Source organism: Condylura cristata, unplaced genomic scaffold (genome assembly GCF_000260355.1).
Source record: "Condylura cristata isolate star-nosed mole 26May11 unplaced genomic scaffold, ConCri1.0 scaffold00009, whole genome shotgun sequence".
Classification (NCBI taxonomy): Eukaryota; Metazoa; Chordata; class Mammalia; order Eulipotyphla; family Talpidae; genus Condylura; species Condylura cristata.
Window position 1 is genome coordinate 12,057,073 of NW_004567110.1, and position 17,917 is coordinate 12,074,989.

Consider the following 17,917-nt stretch of genomic DNA (forward strand, 5'->3'; position numbering starts at 1 on the left):
AGTAGCAAGGCACAAGTGATTCTGATTTAATATCTGGGGTGGGATTGGACTTTGGAATTGCTTCCAAAATCTTCTCAGGTGGATAGGATATGCTTGGAGGGTCAGAGGGTGCAGGGGGACAAACCAAGGTTATTCCAGAGAAGTAGGGAGCTTTGAAGCCAAACAGCATGTGGCTTAGCCCTGTGGTAACCCAGAAAAATCCCTAGGACACCCCCAGGAACATCTGGAGACATTCTTGGTCACCACCAGTGGAGGGAGGTGCTTCTGGCATGTGGTGGGAGACATTGCCAGATGTTTCATCTTCCAGGGCACAGGCAGCCCTTCACCCACCAATACAGAATACTGGCCCCCCAATGCAGAGATAGAGCATCCTGGTCTAGAGGGACCAGGACATCCCTATCTCTTGGGGGGGAAGGGGAGGGGGAGGAGTTGCCTGGGAGGACCCTGAGTGTAAGGTGGGCACGGAGCTGCCCTCTCAGCCAGTAACGGAAAGATGCCAGCAGGTCACACCGCAAGTCTGGCTCTCACACCTACTAACCTAAGAGTTTTGCTGCTCCGTTCTTGACGTCATTCTGGGTTGTTGGATGGGAGTGGGGCAGATGGGGAACAGGGGGAACCTGGCTGCTTTTGGTTGGCTGCTTTTACTTATAAGTTCCCACCCCTCCCCAGGCTCAGAACTAGAAGGAGGGAAGAGGAGGGAGTCTTCTTCCAGGTGACTGCTCAGATGTCCCCAGCCCTACCTGGGGGCTCCCTGCCTTCTCTTCTCCTAAGGCATCACCTGGGCTATCCCCTGTTCCCTGAAAGCTGGAACTAGGGGGAAGGGAGATTTCTTTGCAGACACTCTGCCACCTCCTCCAGCCCTAGATGAAGTGATTTCCCAAGAGAAGCAGGGATCCGCGTTACTGTAAATAAACAGGGCATGCCAGAGGAGGGGAGGGCAGTCCTGGCTAGCTCTGCCCCCTCACCGGGATGGCCCATGAACTGTTCCAGCCAGGTGCTGGGGTACCTGAGGACCAGGCAGCCTTCCCCTACCCTGCCCCCACCGCATTTCCTTGCCTTTTTCATGCTTCCCTGTAAGTCAAGTGCAAACCAGACCCACTCTTGCTCTCTTGGGATCTCCTCCCCGACTCACTGGGCTGCCCAGAGCTTGTTCAATACCATGCAGCTCTCCAAGGAGACGCCACCACAGCTCTGTGGGCAACTCTGGTGGAAAGTCGAGGCTTCCAGAAATGTCTGAGGGGTGGCAGCCGCCTCCTACAACAAACCTATCTGCAGAAGTCCAGCCTGAGAGGGCAGAGTGGGCCCAACATACACACTGCTGAGAGGAAGAGTAGCCAGAGTGGGAATCTGAGGCCAGAGAGGGAGTGAAGAACCCACCCAGAGTCAGCAGGCATGCGTGGTCGAGCTGGATGACCGGGTCTCCCGACCCCTGCCTGTGTATGGAATTTCTGTCCAATTCATTTATGTCAGCCCATCCAAACAGAAAGACAAGATGCCCCCAAACGGGCAGTCATCTTCCTCCAGATGTGCACCGAGGGCTCAGGGTGGGTGTCACCACTGAACGTCTCTGCTGTGTTCCCAGAGTCACTGAGTAAAAGCCCCACATCAAATCCTGTTCATGTCACTCCTGATTTATGGAAGTCCATTCCATCAGAAGAAGCAACATGGATGTCTACTTAAATTATTGTTTATTTTATTAAAAATACTAATTTGCCAAACTTGCCTGGGAATTGGGTATAGATACCCACAATCATCTATGTAATTAGCCAGAAATAGTCCCTTTCTGCAAACCTAGGAATAGGCAGCTTTTCACGGGTTCTTATTTTAAACAAACACTGCGCAAACACACAGCCTCTTCACTCATTGAAAACCTGGGTTTAGAGTTGACTAATTGCAGATTGGAACTTAGAAAGCACACCATCAGCCTCAAGGTGTGTATTCTGCTGTTAGTCATACACAAAGACCTGTGTAATTTCAAACCAGAGACTGAAAATATTAAGCTTTTCAGTTGTGCTGTTTCAGTTGTGTGTGTTCGTGGTGTGCACCTGTCTACACATGATGTAATTTCCAGTTGTAGGTTTTTGTTTTGTTTGAAATAACTCAGGCCAGTCTCCCACATGGTTTTGAAAGGGGTGGCATATTCTCTGTTCTTAGCTCCTGCAGTTTAATGATTCCTAACCGTCCATTACCCCTCCCTCCCTCTGAGCTCTCCCTTGAAGAGACTGGGCGCTTAACTGGCCACTAGTTATTCTTATGAGCAACACAAGCGCTTGCTGTTAACCTGCTTTTAGGGTTACCAACAGCCCACGGAGCAGAGATGTTTTATCAGCTGCCAGGACAAACGACCAAAGTGCCAAATCCGTAATCGCTTGTGTCCCAGATAAGGGTCACTGAGGGTCCATCAGAGCTGCCTGCTTCAGAGAAGCCACATTTATTGAGCATCTGTTCTGTGCAGCTTGGGGGCTCCACCACACTGTCCAGCCTTGTCCCTACCCTGTTTTGCAGAAGCCAGGGATTGCAGGCACTGCACCAGCTTCTTTTGGAGATTCCTGGCAGAGCAGAAAAACTTGGGGTGACCAACCCTGTGGCTACAATGGTCATGTGGCCCCAGAAAGGGGGAAGAGGGCAGGAGGAAATAGGGCTGGCATGAGGGGTCATAATGTGACTGGTGTCCTCTGTTGTCAAAGTTGTCTGAACCATACCAGCTAGGCCAGGAGAGATTCAAAGGATTTCCGTTTCTCAAAGCAAATTCAAGTGCCTGTTATTCATGCAAAGCAAAGCAGAGGGTGAGATGGAGCAGGGGAGACTGGGATGTCCAGAATCGCCGTAGGAAGCTGCTCACATCCCATAATCTCACCTAGACCAGAATTTCCCCAGGTCAGAAAGATTGAGCCCCTGAGGCCCCTCAGGGGATCAGCAGGATTGCCACTCTCAGAGATAATCAAGTCACAGTATTTCCTGGGGACCAAACTCCTCAATTAAATTATGAGTGAACACATGGCAAGTGGAAAAGTGTATTTCATAGATACACTTCTCTGGGTCTTCATCTCCCCCATGTCTAGCTCCCGGAAGTCTGAGACGATTAGCTTGATCAGAAAACTTGGCTTGAAACTGTGAGTTTGAAAAGTCAAGAAGATTAGGCTGGTGAAGCACAAGAAAGGCTTCCAGCCCCGGTCTCAGTGCTAGTGACTGGGTACTACAAACGCCCTCTCCTCTGTGGTGGGGAGAAGAGGCAGACTCTCCACCATGTGCCCCCTCAAGTCAGACGTGGGCACCAGGCTAGAGGGTGTGTGTGTGTGTGTGTATTTGGGGGGCTAGTCCCACTCTTCACTGGGCCCTGTAAGGCATCTGGTCATGGGGTAAAGGCTACATGTACAATAATACAGCCAGACATTCCTGTGCTGAGTGGAAAAGAGGGAGGACACTTTCGCACTTTTGATAGTTTGTTACTCTTGGGTGCGTTCTAATATGGAAACATTAAAAAATACATAATAGTTTATTTTTACATCATTTTGTGCCTTTTTCCATCTCAGTTGTAATCCCCGTGGGCTTCCCATCACCAAATCACCCCTGTGCCATCACCACAGTCCAGTGCTCTTCCCTCAGAGAGCCTGGATTTCCTTTCCTATAAAACCTCACAGGTTGAACTAGGTGATCCTAAGTGTTAGTTTTCACACTGGTTGGCTGTTTGAGGCAGGAACTAGGTAACATTGGTAACCAAGAAATGCTTGCTTGGCTGATCACACCATCGATTGAAGAGGGTCCTTCCTTCCTAGTGGAACCCATGTACCACATGTCATGATTCCAGAATCAAGATTAAAGCACATGATCATTCTTGGGCAGGATGCTGGGATCAAGGTCCTGAAGTTACTTTTCAAGGACATTTGAGAAAAAAAAATCTAGAAACTTCCACAGAGGCATCAACAAGTCTAGATTGAAAACATTCATGCACCACGGCCGTATGGCTAGTGTTTAGCCTGGTGCTGACATGTGGTAGGAGCTGGGCTCATTTCCTGTATGAATTAACATCCAGCATCTATAATGCTTCTGACATACCCCGGAATGTACAGGGGTAGCTGAACACACAAAAGCTTTCAATTACTTGTCTGGGAAGCACTGGTCTTTAATCCCTGGCCTTTTCTGTATCCCTGATCTCACAAAGCAAGTGCTGTTTAGAATCACAGCTCAACCTGCCTGTAAAGCCATCTCTGCCTGCTTCTAGTCTCTTCATTTGGCTGAGCCTCAGTTTACCCACATATTACATAGAGATAATCAGCCTCTCTCAGGAGGAAAGCAGCAGCAAGGCCCTCCTAAGGGATTGGGTGGAGTATATAAATTAGTCCAATGCGTAGAGAATCGTCTGGCACATGGCTCGCTGGTGGTTAATGCTGGCCATTACAGTTACTATTGTGTTCAGCATCATTAGTGCTTGGCTGTAATTAGGGACTCATTAAATGTTAATTTTCTTTATGTCAGACTGGATGCTCAATACAAAACCAGATTGTAACGGTATTCCATAATATGAAAAGGGGGAGAAAGGCTGCAGAAGTTTTGCAAAGATATGTTCGGTGTCTTTCAGACTATCTGGACTCCTCCACATGCCTGGAGTAGGACAAATAAGGGCTGTCCTTAGAGCCAAAACTGGCAATGAGTTAAGTGTTGGGAACCTTCCATTCAGGTCTTGGATCTGCCATGGCCACTAAATCCTGAATGCTCAGCAATACTGAGAGAAATAGGGAGCTGTTTCCAGTTTACTGGGCAGAGACACACACGACTTTCCAGGGTGCTGGTGGGAGCAGAGGGTCATGTGAACACATGTGACACCTTTAAAGGGTGCATGTGTCTCTGTCCTTTTAATTTTCCTTTCCTCGGTACCAGCAGCCTGAAAGTCAACAGCTTGAAATGATGTGTCTATACAGGTTAGGCAGCCTGGATCTCTAAGTCACAGCTTGGGAGGATGTGAACTGTGAGGCATTGTCCTCAGTGAACTTGACGAGAGTCTGAAATGAACCCTGTTTTGCTAAACCACGAGGTTATCAGGGCATCCTTGTCCCTGCATCACAGCTTAACCTAACCTGACCACTTATATATCATGTTCAATGCCCATTCGTAAGGTTACACGCAAGGTTACACGCATGTTCTTCACACAATGGCCAGTTATCTGTAGTACACACACACACACACACACACACACACACACAACTGCAACTGTACAGCATCGTCTTCCCAGCACATAAGGTGACCTGATAAGATTATTAAGATTTAGTAAACTTAGCCATCTCTCTTGTGGCAGGTTAGTTTTTTCACCAAAGGGGAAAAAGTGGTGACGAAGCTGTAAGAGGACAAGAATCTTAAGTATCGAGTATGAGAAGCAGTTGAGCGGCATGAAGTGCCGTCTAAGGGAAAGATGCTCCTGTTATTAATGGTCGTCTTGAAGTTTTCATAAGCAAAATCTTAAACTCCGCGTGGGAATACAGGGCAGTTCTCTGTACCCCACTTGCCAGGAAGTTAACAAATCTCAACATGCTTCACCTAATACTCTAGCACCAGGCTGTGACTGGAGCCCAGGTGCTGATGCTGCTCAGACATGGTTTTAAATCCCAGCTCAGTCATTTATGGTGAAACATGGGCAAGTTAATTTCTGGAAGCCTCAGTTTCCTCCTATGTAAAATGGGTATGAAAATTTCTACTAAGGGGAGTTGTGAGAAGAAGCAAATCAAATAAAAGCGGGCAGAGGAAGCCACATGTGTGATTGATGGTTGGCTCAGAACAGGCATCCAATCTGTTTGTCCTACCACCACTGAAGTAAAATTTGGTTTCAGTTTGGGTTCTGACAGGAAAAGGTTAATACTGGAATGAGAAGGTGCAGCCGCACCTGTGATGTTGTACTGGGTGGTCACAGAGGAAAGCTGGGAGGATGTTCTTGAGAGGAAGTAAAGGGTAAAGCCAAGTCAGAAGGAGAAAACAGACCAGGTGGTGGCAGAGGCCAGAGGGCACACGTGGCGGCAGGGCTGAGCCAGGGAGGCAGGCGGGTTAGCCGGATTGGTCAGGAGACCCGAACCTGAGAAAATGCACACCGGGCAGGAAGTTTCCTTGACTGCTTCCTGTTTTGAAACGGTCCAGTGACTGGCCTTCCGGGCAATGGCAAGGACTGGCCAGCAGGGGCAGCAGTGGGCAATAGCTTCAGGGCACAGGTGCCTACACAGGTCCCAGGCGAGTCATTTACTGGTTGGTATAATCAGCCAATTGCAGGAGAGACATTCATGTTGGACCTATGTGGTGGGCCAGCCCTCAGTGGGTGCTGGGACCATAGAGACAAATGGAAAACTCCCCCTTGGGTGGCACATGGTCAGATGTAAAACAGATCAAAATCCATGTGCTGGGATTTCTAGGGGTTATTTCCAAGGCACAGTTGCATCTTGGAGGAGAGAACAAGTTTCTCTTCAGTAGGGATGAGTCAGTTTTTCTGAAGCGTGCAGGGGTGGGGGATGGTGAATCTTCTGGGGAGAAGGACAAACTTGTGGAAAGGATGCAAGGGAAGAGAAGATGGCAATTTGAAGTTCAGGGGTTAGTCTTGCATGACTGAAGTGTGTGTGGGGGGGTCAGGGGCGGCAACTATAGAAAAGGGGAAGGTAAAATATGGCAAAATGTGCCTTGTCATTAGAGGTGAGCTCTCCCGCCATCATACCAGGGTCAATAGTTTGGACTTGACCTCTGGGTTAGACGTTACCAAGTGGCAGTCCTCAAATGGACAGGAAAGCCCATTAAAAAAAAAAGCTGAGTCTGAGCTGAGGCCAGGCCTTCAGATTGGGCTGATGCTTTAGGCTTTGAGCTGCTCTACCGTGACCGCCGTTGACACATGGCCCCTTATTCACTAATGGCAGCTGCAAAGCCCCTGACAGCTTTTGGGCTCGTGATTCCCAAGAACCTAGGCACTGGGGGAGGTTCTTAGGAGGTTCGTGAAGTACGATCAGATCTGGTGATTTAAAACCACAGGTCGGTAGTGTTGAGCGGGGAGACACTGGTGATGGAGGACGTGACAGGCAGTCCTTCCAAGATTTCCTCCTTCTCTCTGATGAAAAAAATTAGCGGCAGAAAGTCAATTCTGGAGGTTTCCGTGCACATACGGGCAGTTACATCCAGCCTGACATCCCCTCCTTGTTTCGGTACACACAGATTGTCTTTCATGCAGTTCTATTTATCAGTGAAACAACTCCGTATTGAACAAACACACTGGAGGGGCTAGGTGTGCAGGTGGCTGAGGGGGGGCAGTGGGGGCGGGGTCAGGAAAGCCTGGGAATTCAGGAAGCCGGAGGTCTTGTCCTGGACCAGCTCACTCGTGAGACCACTGCTGGCCACTTCAAGCGGCACACATGGAGACGCACAGAGGCCCTCAGTACAGACAGCCCAGCTCCAGCTTTGGGGTGTGCTAAACAGAGTTGTGTCCCAGGCCAGGGAGGACACCTGTCAGGAAGTCTGAATGCTCTTGGTCCTGTGGCCGCCTGCCAGCTGCCTTCCCACAAAGAAGACCCCTGAGTCTTGGTGATTAAGAAGGAAGGGTCCATTTAGGTCACAGGGCAGATCTATGAGGCCTTTGAATAAATTGAAGAAGCAAGCTTTCGTCATTCCTGTTATTTTTGTGATGGACACATATCTTCTATATTCAGAAATCTTGAAGTTTTTTCTCCAAATCTCCTAATAGGGTTAATCAACGTGCCCCCGTCCCGGCCCTGGAAAACCAGCAGGTGGATCTGGGTACCTCGGAGGCTGCCAACCATGTCTCTTCATCCAGCTGGGGAACCCAGAAGATGCTCAATTCAGCAGAAGGACTCACCTTAGTCCCTCCCCGCCACCCCCAGTATTACCCATCAGACACTGTCTCCCATTTGGGAGTGCCCCACACACTGGTCTTAGGGGTGGCAGAGTCAGATGTAGACTCTGCCTGCAGTTTAGCTGGGGCAGCCTTGAGCTGAAGTGGAGCTGGCACTGCCCTCTGTGGCAGAGGCCATCTGGAGTGGACACTGTCCTTTACGCTGACTGCTTCCTGGTCGCGGGGTGAAAGTCCCTTCGGAGGTCAGACTCCTAGTCAGAAATCCAAGTCATAAGGATGTACCTGCAGTGACATGACTCAGGCAGCCTGTCCTAAGGTCAGAGTGTTAGCAACACCATAGCAACAGCCAGTGTTAGCACGGCACTGCCTGGATGCTGGTCACTCTGCTAAGGCCTGCACAGGTGTCCCCTGTGCAGCAGCCCAAGGACCAAGTGAAGTTTCATCTCTGTAAGCTCAGGTCAAGTGGCTGGGTGAAGCTGCAAATGAATAGATTCTCCAGCCAGCCAGAGAGCCCCTCTAGGGCAGGGTCACAGGTAGGGTTATCTTTAGGTCACCCCTCTCCCTGATCACTGAGCACAGAGCCTAACAGGAGGAGCAGGGTGGAGGGAGAGCCAGGAGGAGGGAGAGATAAGTAGCAGACTGGGCACCAGGGTGTAAAATTTAAGGAGGCCCTCCCTTTCGGGCCCGCCCGGGATACTCGGCCGTGAGACTGCGAGTGAGGGCCACCTTAAATACTGCTGGAAGCCTCTGTCCAGGCTCTGGGGAGTGGCTCAGTTAGGCCGCCTGCTCCTTGGCTCTCCAGCCAAGTGACCTTCCCATGCAGGGTCTCAGTTTCCTCACCTGTAACATGGGGATTATGAACATACCAAGAGTGGAAGAAGACAAGGGAAAGTCAGAATCCTCCACCCTGCTGCCACTTTGGAAATCTGTTTGTTCCTTGGAAAGTTAAACACTGAGTTACCCTAGGTGCCAGCACTACATGCTGAGAAGTTGACCCAGGAGAAGCAGAAGCAGGAAGGGCAGAACACAGGTGTTCAAGCCAAAAATGTAGAAACAGCCCAGATGTTCAACAGGTGGCTGGATAAACAAAACCTGCTATGGTGGGTTGTGTCTCCACCCCCCCCCCACACACACAAATTCAGGTGTTGAAGCCCAGCCCAGGACATCAGAATGTCACTGTATATGGAGATAGGCCCTTTACAGAGAGGACTAAGTGAAATGAGGCAGTTAGAAGAGGAGGTGATTTGGACATGCAAAAGAGGATAGGAACGCCAGTGTCCAGAGGAGAGGCCAGTGAGGACTCTGAAGAAAGCAAGCTGCTCGCGCCTTGATCTTGGACTTCAGTCTCAGCACTGAGAAAATAAGCCCATTGAACCCCCTCTGCCATCCCTTCCACCCCCTCCAGTATTTTGTTATGGCAACCTAAGCGGACGCATACAGATATAAATCCACACACTAAATGTTATTTAGCCATAAGGACAGAGACGTGTAGCGTGCAAATGCTACAACATGGGTGACCCCCAGATGTCACGCCGCATGAGAGGCGGGAAAGAGCCCAGGCTGCGTGATTCCTTCTGCATGAACTGTCCAAGAAAGGAAAACCTATAGAGATGGGGAGATTAGGAGAGGGGGCAGGGGGCTGCAGAGTGATTATCAATGGCCACAGGATCTGTTTTAGGGGTGATGGAGATGTTCTAAAAGGAGGTTGGGGGGATGGCTGCACAACTCTGTAAACAGACTAAAAGTCAACTCACTGTATTTATTTATTCCTGGCTAGCCTGGCTCCATGGGGATAGGATATGCTTTTAAAAACATCTATATTTTTGCTGCAGTAACATTGCATGACGACATGACATTGGCTTTAGGCGTGCTTATTAGAAATTAACATGTGTCTAGACGCTATCCAGTTCACCACGAAAAGTCCAATCCCGCCCTTTACCCTACAAATTGGCCTCTTGCACCGATGGATGTGCCCACCTGCCCTCCTTCCCTATGGCGACCACCACTTGATCTTACAGTCTAAATGTTTCTTTGGTTTACTCATTTGTTCGCTCTCTCACTATACCACTTGTAAGAGGAATCACAGTGTCTTGCTCTGCCTGACGTATTTCACTAAGTGTGATTCCCGCCAGGGCCTTCCTTGCCATAGTGAGTGGGTCCTACGGTGACGTATGGAAATTACACCTCAGGCTATTCTGAAAGATGGCGCTGGTGCAAATACAGGTATCAGCACAGCTCTCGGCACACCACAGCGTCCTTCACATTGCACTAAATGCTTCTCCCTATGCTCTAGGGTCTGTTGCTGCTAAAGTTGCCTAAAGTGTCTCAAAGTTCCTTTGTTTTTTTAAAAAGATTTATTTATTTGCACAACAGAACTGGGGTACAGGCCAGAGGCTCAGGGGTGGCGAGAGGCTTCACCAGAGACAGAGTGGGGAGCAGAACAGGCAGATCAACGAAGCACACTGCTGAGGGGAGCAGCGGGAGGGTCAGGAGAGGTCTGCCACGCCATGTGGTCACCTCCGGGGCAGGCTGGAATTGAACTCATGCGGAAGTGGCCTTATCTTCTCAGCGCTGTGCTTTAACCCGCTGCGCCACCAGGGAGGGCCCAAAGTGCCTTTATTTTTAAGGTGACTTTGGGGGCACTCACCCGGGCAGCCCCCAGTGACTGTGCGCCCCTTCTGCGACCTGCCCCGGCTCACAGGCCTCCTCACCAGCCCCTCCTGGCTGCAGCACGCCCTATGTGGACAAGACTGCTCAAGACTCGATTCCGCAGACCTAGGTTGTAATTGGGCTCTGCCCTGGCACCTGCTGCCTCTCAGGGTGGCTGTAGAAATGACCCAGGCTACATCATGAGGGGGTATGAAGCTTATACGCAGTTGGCATTCAATAAACTGGGAGATGGGGGGTTTCCCATGTATGAAGAAGCTCTCTGTCAAACCTTGAATGCACACCATCCTCACAGTTATCCTCAGTGCTGGCTGGGGACTCAGGCCCTGGTTCTCATGGTGCAGGGGAAAGACACTATCAACTTCTTGCTGGACTGTGGAAGGCAGAAGAGGCTGTTTGTGCCCAGGACTTCAGGGCACCAGGGGTGGCATATGGCTGCCTGGCTTCCAGAAGGCCTGGGCAAAGGATTTCCCCATTCTGTGCTCCCTTGCCTGTCAAAAGGGGATAACAGAGTCCGTGCAGGGCTTGCAGTGTCATGTGCGAACCCCAGAAATGCTCAACACCATGGCCACGCTGTCGGGAGGCTGGCGACAGTGATGATGAGGTGGTGAGGGCTGGCTATGCTGATGGCTGCAGGTGTTGCTAAAGGCCAGTGGCTGCAAACCTCTTTTCTTCCTCCCTCTGACAGGTGCTCGGTGAGTGTCTTTCCTCTACTGACTGGGCACAGGAAATGACAGAGAGGGCCGGTACTGGGAAGGGAAGGCCTGAGGAAATAGAAGGGCCTTCTGCTAGGCTCCATGGAAGAGAAGAGTAACATGCTCCCTTATGATGGCATCACTGGGTGAGCTCCCTTACCTCTCTGGGCCTCAGTTTCCCCAAGCAGGTGATCCCAAACGTTTCTGCCAGCTAGAACATTCCTGCATGTTACACCACCTTGCTATTGGACTCACCCACCCAATACCCCCTTTCTAGGGTCCTATGGGACATCAGACTTTGTGCTAGGAGACCCACAAGCCTATTTCTGAAAGTCCTCATGACTGGCCACGTCCGATTTCACGCTGTGGAGTGCAGCTCGCAGCCTTCGGGACGCCTGCCATTAACCCACAGAGGGATCCAGTGTTTCCATCCTGTGTACTCAAGAGCCCGAGTTCTTGGAATCCGTGTGAAGCTTTCTACCTCCCTGACCTGCCGGCTCCATCAGGAGTTCCCAGCCGGTTCGAGTCAGTTGTGTAACACAAAGTTCAGGAAGAAAGTAGCAGGCTAAGGAAACCTCAGAGCCTTTGTTAAGCGAGGTTAGGCACTGCTCGCCCTAAATTTCTTGGCCCAGGGCAATCCCTTTGTCCAGCTTCTAGTTGCCAGGGCACATCCCTCCATTCCACTGCAGCTCAAAAAAAAAAAAAAAAGAAAAGAAAGAAATGCACAGACACACCCTCTCCCTACCCCATTGGGCCACCACCCACCATAAACAGCTTGGCCCGACAACAACTCTGACTTCCAGCTCTGACCAGGCTGTGTGCAACTCTCTTAAAGGAGCTATTTCCTAAAAGGCAAGGGTGTAGAGCAAATGAAAATATTTTCTAAGCATCTTCCTTCACAGGCCATGGGGATTCTATGGGGAGATGGTTACACCCAGGGGCTGCGGGAGCCTGAGGTGGCTTTGTCACGAGAGCAAAGCAGCCCAGTCTCTTAAGAACAGCGGGAAAGTAATATCAGCTGAAAGGAGTTTTCTGTGTGCTGTTTAACTAAATGGCCCTGCAGCTGGAGTGCCACAGACAGGCGTGTTATGTGTGACTCAAGGGCTCCCAATTATAATGATCCTCTTTTATTATATAAAAACAGCAACACAGCCATCCTCCACCCTCCAAGCCTGCCCCCTCTTCCCCTTCCCCCACTGGCTGGCAGGTTGTTCCACATCCCCAGAGGGACATCCAGATTCTCCTGTCTCCCGCTTTGCAGCTTTCAGCCTCTGGGATTCCTCCTGGTCGAGGCAGGGAGGGTGGAAAGGGTGTAGTGGCCTGAGGTTGTTCTGTTATAGACACTGGTAGACGCCTGACAATTGTTTTTTTCTTGGGGAAGGGGGGTGGGGGAAGGGGGTCTGAATAATAGGCATAGGTGTGGAATTCTCTCTTGCTTTGACTACATTCACATCGGCATGTAAGTATGCTCCTTTAGCAGAGAACAGTTAGATTTTTCCAGAGCATTCTAAAACAGCTTCTTCTCCCCAAACTTGCTTCCAGGTTTGGGGTGGGCTGGCTCCAGAAGGCCAGAAAGACCTCATTCCTCCAACATTATCAGCATCCAGACCTAGCCTGATCTGCATCCAAAGCCGGATGGGGTGATGTTCTCTCTGTGACCTTAAGCAGTTACTGAACCTCTCTGAACTTGATTTCCTGTCTTTAAAATAGGGCCTCACACCTCCTCATGCACCCCTCACGGCCACATTGAATGACACAGTGACAGGAAAGTGGCTGGCAAACAGCGCGTGACTGTGGTGCGTCTGGATGTCAGGGAGCTTTGTATTTGTTCAGTCTTACTGGCCAGAGTGGACAAGGCTGTGGGCGTGAGGCAGGGGGCTGGGGGAGGGGACGCACTGTCAGCCCCACTGAGGGGTGTTTTTCTCTAGACTTTCCGCAACAGTGAGTTCAATCATCACATTTGCATGCGTGTCTGCTTAATGGAGGCTCTGGTCCGGCCTTGAGTCTCAGTAGATGTTTTAGAGCCCAAAAGTTGCAGCTGCAGGTCTCCAACCAGGCCAAGGAGCACCTGAAGCCCAGAGCGCTCTTTCTGCTCATTCCTTGCTTCCCCCCTTCTCCCCAGGAGGCTCCTTCTCTTTCAGAGTCCATCCTGGGCCCCCAACAGGGAGGATTTCTTCCCAAGAAGGTGCTAACTCAATTTGACCACACTCTGAGGCACCAGGGATGCAGGGATCCAACACTGAACTTCACAGCAAATATTTGCCAGGATTTTGCTGGTTTTCCCTGCAAGGCAAACTCAGCATGGCTTGAAATCCAGGAAGGTAAACCCAGCATGGCCTTTACACAGTTCCATCCCAAATAAGCCTGTGCACCCTGAAAGTGTACCATAAGCCACCGTGCATGCCTGGGGTACCCTCTTTAACATTGATTCCCCACGGATCAACAGCACAGATTTCATTCACTGCAGATTCCATGTGTTAAATACATTGCAGTGAGACATTGTATAACAGGGTTTAATCTCCAGTAAGTGTTTCTAGGAGTAGGGGATTGGATGAGGGCAGAAAGGAGGAAGGAAGTGTGTGAGAGCTGGCTTTTAGCAGGTAGATTGTCCAGCAGGGGGTAAAGAGAGGTGTCAAGAAGAACACTGATTTTGGTTCTCTCTATTCCAGTTGAAAGTTGGGGAGTGGAAGCTGATGTACTATTATCAGTTTTTCTCCTTGGGGGTCTGTCACAAACACACACTCACAGCATTGCCAATCAATCCCTCGTAAATGCATGACTACAAGCACAAGAACAGGAAACAGATTGTGGGTGGATGTTCTTAGAATCACAACCTGTTCCATGTAGGGTGGGGGGCTCCGGGGAGAGTGAGAGGGGATTCTTTTCTTCAGTTAAAAACAAAGCTACCTTGTTAATAATACGACAATGTCCAATTTGTTGTCTGCCGGGCCTGCACATTGCCAAGCGTCCTTTCAGACGGCGCTGGTTTGGCATGACACAGCACACTGCAAACACTGCACCAGGGTCTCGGTGTGATACCCTGGGAGAACTTTCTATTTCAGCAGTTGCTCAGACTTGCCACGCATGAATGCATACGGGGGAGGCCGGAGGAGAATGACAATGAGTCTGGGTCTTGGAATCAATGATAAAATCCATGCATTTAATTACCGGGCAGCTTAATGACACAGCCAAGTCACCTCTGAGGGGGCGGTGGGGATGATGGTGACGATGGGCGCAGAAACACTGGGCCCCACTGTGTGTTCTGTGGCGTGCTGACCCCTTTTCTACATTTCTTCTTGAACTTCACAATGACCCATCAGGCCGCTTCTAGAACCATCTCCATTTTAGAGACGGGGTGGGGGTAGGGTCTGGGGTTTGGGGAAGCCGACCTGGCCCAAAGTCACAAAGCTGATAAGCTGAACAAAGAGAATCGGGGCTCCTGTCAGTTTCTGGTGATGGATGTAGGAATCTGGGAGCCTATGAGACAGGTGAAGGGAGACATTTGCAGTGTTTGGGAGTAAATGGTACCCGGCAGCCTTTTCAGTACCACACTTACTGCCAAAGGAGAGCTAGTTACCTCCTAGTTAATGCTGACGAACAGCGAGTTAATTCTAAATTTTTATTGGCAGGACCTAAAAGAAAATCTCTCCCTCAGCCCTCACTTTTATTGTAGCTGTCTTCTTTTTGTCCTAAGGCAAAACTGGTCCCCCTTTCCAGAATTCATTTCATTTCAAATAAGAGCCAAGCTGCTGGGTCTCCACAAGGCACACGGCTATCCGTCTTCTCCCTACACCACGTGACTCTCCCTCCTGGGAACCTTCTGTGGCTTTCCCACACCTAGAAAGACCAGCATCCTCCACATTCCCCCAAGTCTGGTCCCCTCTTTGACCGTGTCCCTCTCTGTCTCCCAGGATACACGCAGCTTCCCGTCAAGGTTGTACATCCCTCGGAATACCTTCCTCTCCTCATTTTAGGCTTCACACAACTTATCTGCCAGCTCAACAACCGTTCCTCCATTCACCTCTCTGCTTACGAGTTGAAGGCCCACTTATTTATGATAGCAAAGGGCCTCGCAGTAATTACAGGATTGTCCCTCCTGGCAGGTTCTGGTGCACCAGCCAAGGGAGAGGGTGTCCCTTCCCAATCAGAACAGGACAACCAAGCGGAGTGATAGTCTTTGTGCCACGCCCATCCTCCCTCTCTACGCTGGAATGCAGGTGTGAGGTCTGGAGATGCAGCAGTCACTTTCGACCACAAGATGAACAGTCCAGGGGCCACAGGCCTGTACTCCCAAGGACAACAGAGTAGAAAGACAGCCTGGGCCCACAGTGTGCAGCGAAAGCACAGGCCCACCCACCCACCCTCCTCGTCCTTCACAAAGGACCTTGTGGTGGTCACTGGTGTTGGGATTTCGGTTGCTGGCAGCTGAATGCTTTCCTGCCTGACACACCTCCAGACATGACCCTCATTCTTGGGTGTGCTCGGATGCTACCCCCTCTCGGCTGTCCTCCAGGAGTCCCTTAAGACACAAAACTCACATTCTGCATTGTGTCCATGGCCACTACTTTTCTCACGGAGCGAATCCTGCTTGATTTGGCCTCGTATTTCCTTCACATCCTCTCAAACTCAGGGGTCTCTTTCCCACCGCCATCTCTATTATGCTGGGAGAACTTTGCGTTGATGTCATTTGACACTCCAGCTCCCATAATGACTGGGAGAGTGGAGCAAGCGTGGACCAGTGTGGGCACCCACCTTACTAGCTGTTAGGTCCTGGGCAAGTTAGATAAAACCTTTTTGTGCCTTCGCTTCCTCATCTCTAACAGGGAGAGAAGAGTCCTTCCCCAACAGGGCTGTCATGAAGACAAAATAGTTTAATCATAAGCACTTAGTACAGTCCCTGGCATATAACTGTGCTTAATGACTGCAAGCTCTTATTAGTGCGATGAATATCCCAGCTGATGAATGAACACATAAATCAACATGTTGTTGCTAAATAAACGAATAAAGGAGTAAACTCCAAAAAATTCCTGTGTTCACACCCCAGGACTACGGTCTTTTCCTTCTGACTTTTAATTCTAATTACAGCTCCCCATGTCCGGACAGTTGCTATAAAGGACTGCTTATGGTTCTGAAGGACCTCCAGCCTTAGAATACTCATTTTAGTGAGTTTTGCTGTGTGGCTTTGAGCCAATCCCTTCACCTTTCTGAGCCTCAATATCCTCAGTTGTAAACTGGGATGTTTACAATAATACTTATCTCTTGGGGCTACGGTGAGAATTCAGGGATAACACAAGTGAACTATGCAGCATTGGCTCTGGCATACTGAAGCAGTAAGTCCTGGCAAGTGTTATCAAACATTGTCATTCATTTTGTTGCACGGACAGGGCCACCGAATGGCCCTGATGTGGGTGACACACGCGAGGAGGTCACTTTTTGAAATGTTCAGATACACTTGGTCACACTGGCGGTGCAGCCTGCTTCAGAGCCCACAAACACTTGCATCATTTTGATATTTTCCTCTAAGCGGGGGGTTAATCTATCTGCTTGCTCTACAAGCTTGGCCTTTGAATCCCCCTCCCCCAGCTGTTAACTTCAGGTGGGCCCTCAGTTGACTTCAAACCTGACCAGAAGGCATGCAAGCACGTGACTGGAGGAACAGAGTGTACGGAAAGCAGTGATGTGCATCCACATATCAGTCCTGTTAATGTCAGTGACACGTTTTCATCAATTACTTATAGATTTCTCCTCTCTGGCCTTCAATGATATGTTTACAGTTTTACATAACTTCCTCCTTAAACTGAAATCAAGCCTTTATGTTTGCCCCATTCAAGCCCTTGATGGTTCCATTAATCTATTTTTACTATTAAACATGCCATTTTACAAGATATTTATTCCACTTGGTTGTCATCCAAATGCTTTTTGACATTACTGCCCTGGGACTGAAGTGCTTAATCTCAGAGCCTCATAAATAGAAAATCACCTTTTGACTGAAACCCTGAAGTGCTCTCAGTACCTCACCCCCTTCACGCCCACCCATTCATCTCATCTGGGCTTCACATAAAGGAACGAGTTTGTTTTAAGAGGGCAATTGTGGGAGGTCTGAGGACCCGAGGCAAGAAGGGGAGGAGGAATTCCTGCCCTCCCCCCCCAAGTCCCGTCCAAAAAGGCCTGCCTCAAACCTAGGGAACTGAACTTGGAGAGCAAAGGCAAGCCTAAGAGCAGGTAGGGATTCGGAGGCCCAGAGAGGCTTAGTGATCCCCAAAAGGCCAGCTCGGCAGTCACTCTTTCAAAGGGGAAAGAGTGCAGGGAAATCATTATTCCCCAACCTTCCACCTCCCCACCTCGGGAGGAACAAAAGGCCATCGGAAACGGCGGAAGCCGGGGTCCCCACGGGATGGCAGCCCCATCCACCAGGTGGACACCTGAGCAAATCACAACTTGGCATCTCGGTCAAGTTTTCTCCCCAGCCCCAGCACCCAGCTGCCTCCTCCTCAGCTCCGCACCGCCCGGAGGCCAAGGGGACCGTCCTGCGCTGCTCACTGGTTTCCAACTTTCAACTCATCTCCGTCTCCGCCGCCTCCTGCAAAGCGGCTGGGAAAAGGGCAAGTTGGCCAAGGCGATGACACCAAGTCCCGGGAAGCCACAAAGAAGCTGCAACACCAACAAAGATTAACCTCTTGTGGGGCAGACGAAAAGCACCAGCTGCCGCCGGTTCCGGGGCCGA

At 50.2% G+C, this 17,917-nt stretch overlaps 1 protein-coding gene across 1 annotated transcript in view; it reads right to left on the reverse strand.

The window, feature by feature from the left end:
- ZHX2 (zinc fingers and homeoboxes 2) overlaps positions 1 to 17,917 on the reverse strand; it is a 136,562-nt gene that overhangs the window by 117,568 nt on the left and 1,077 nt on the right. The gene's annotated exons all lie outside the window — the stretch shown is intronic.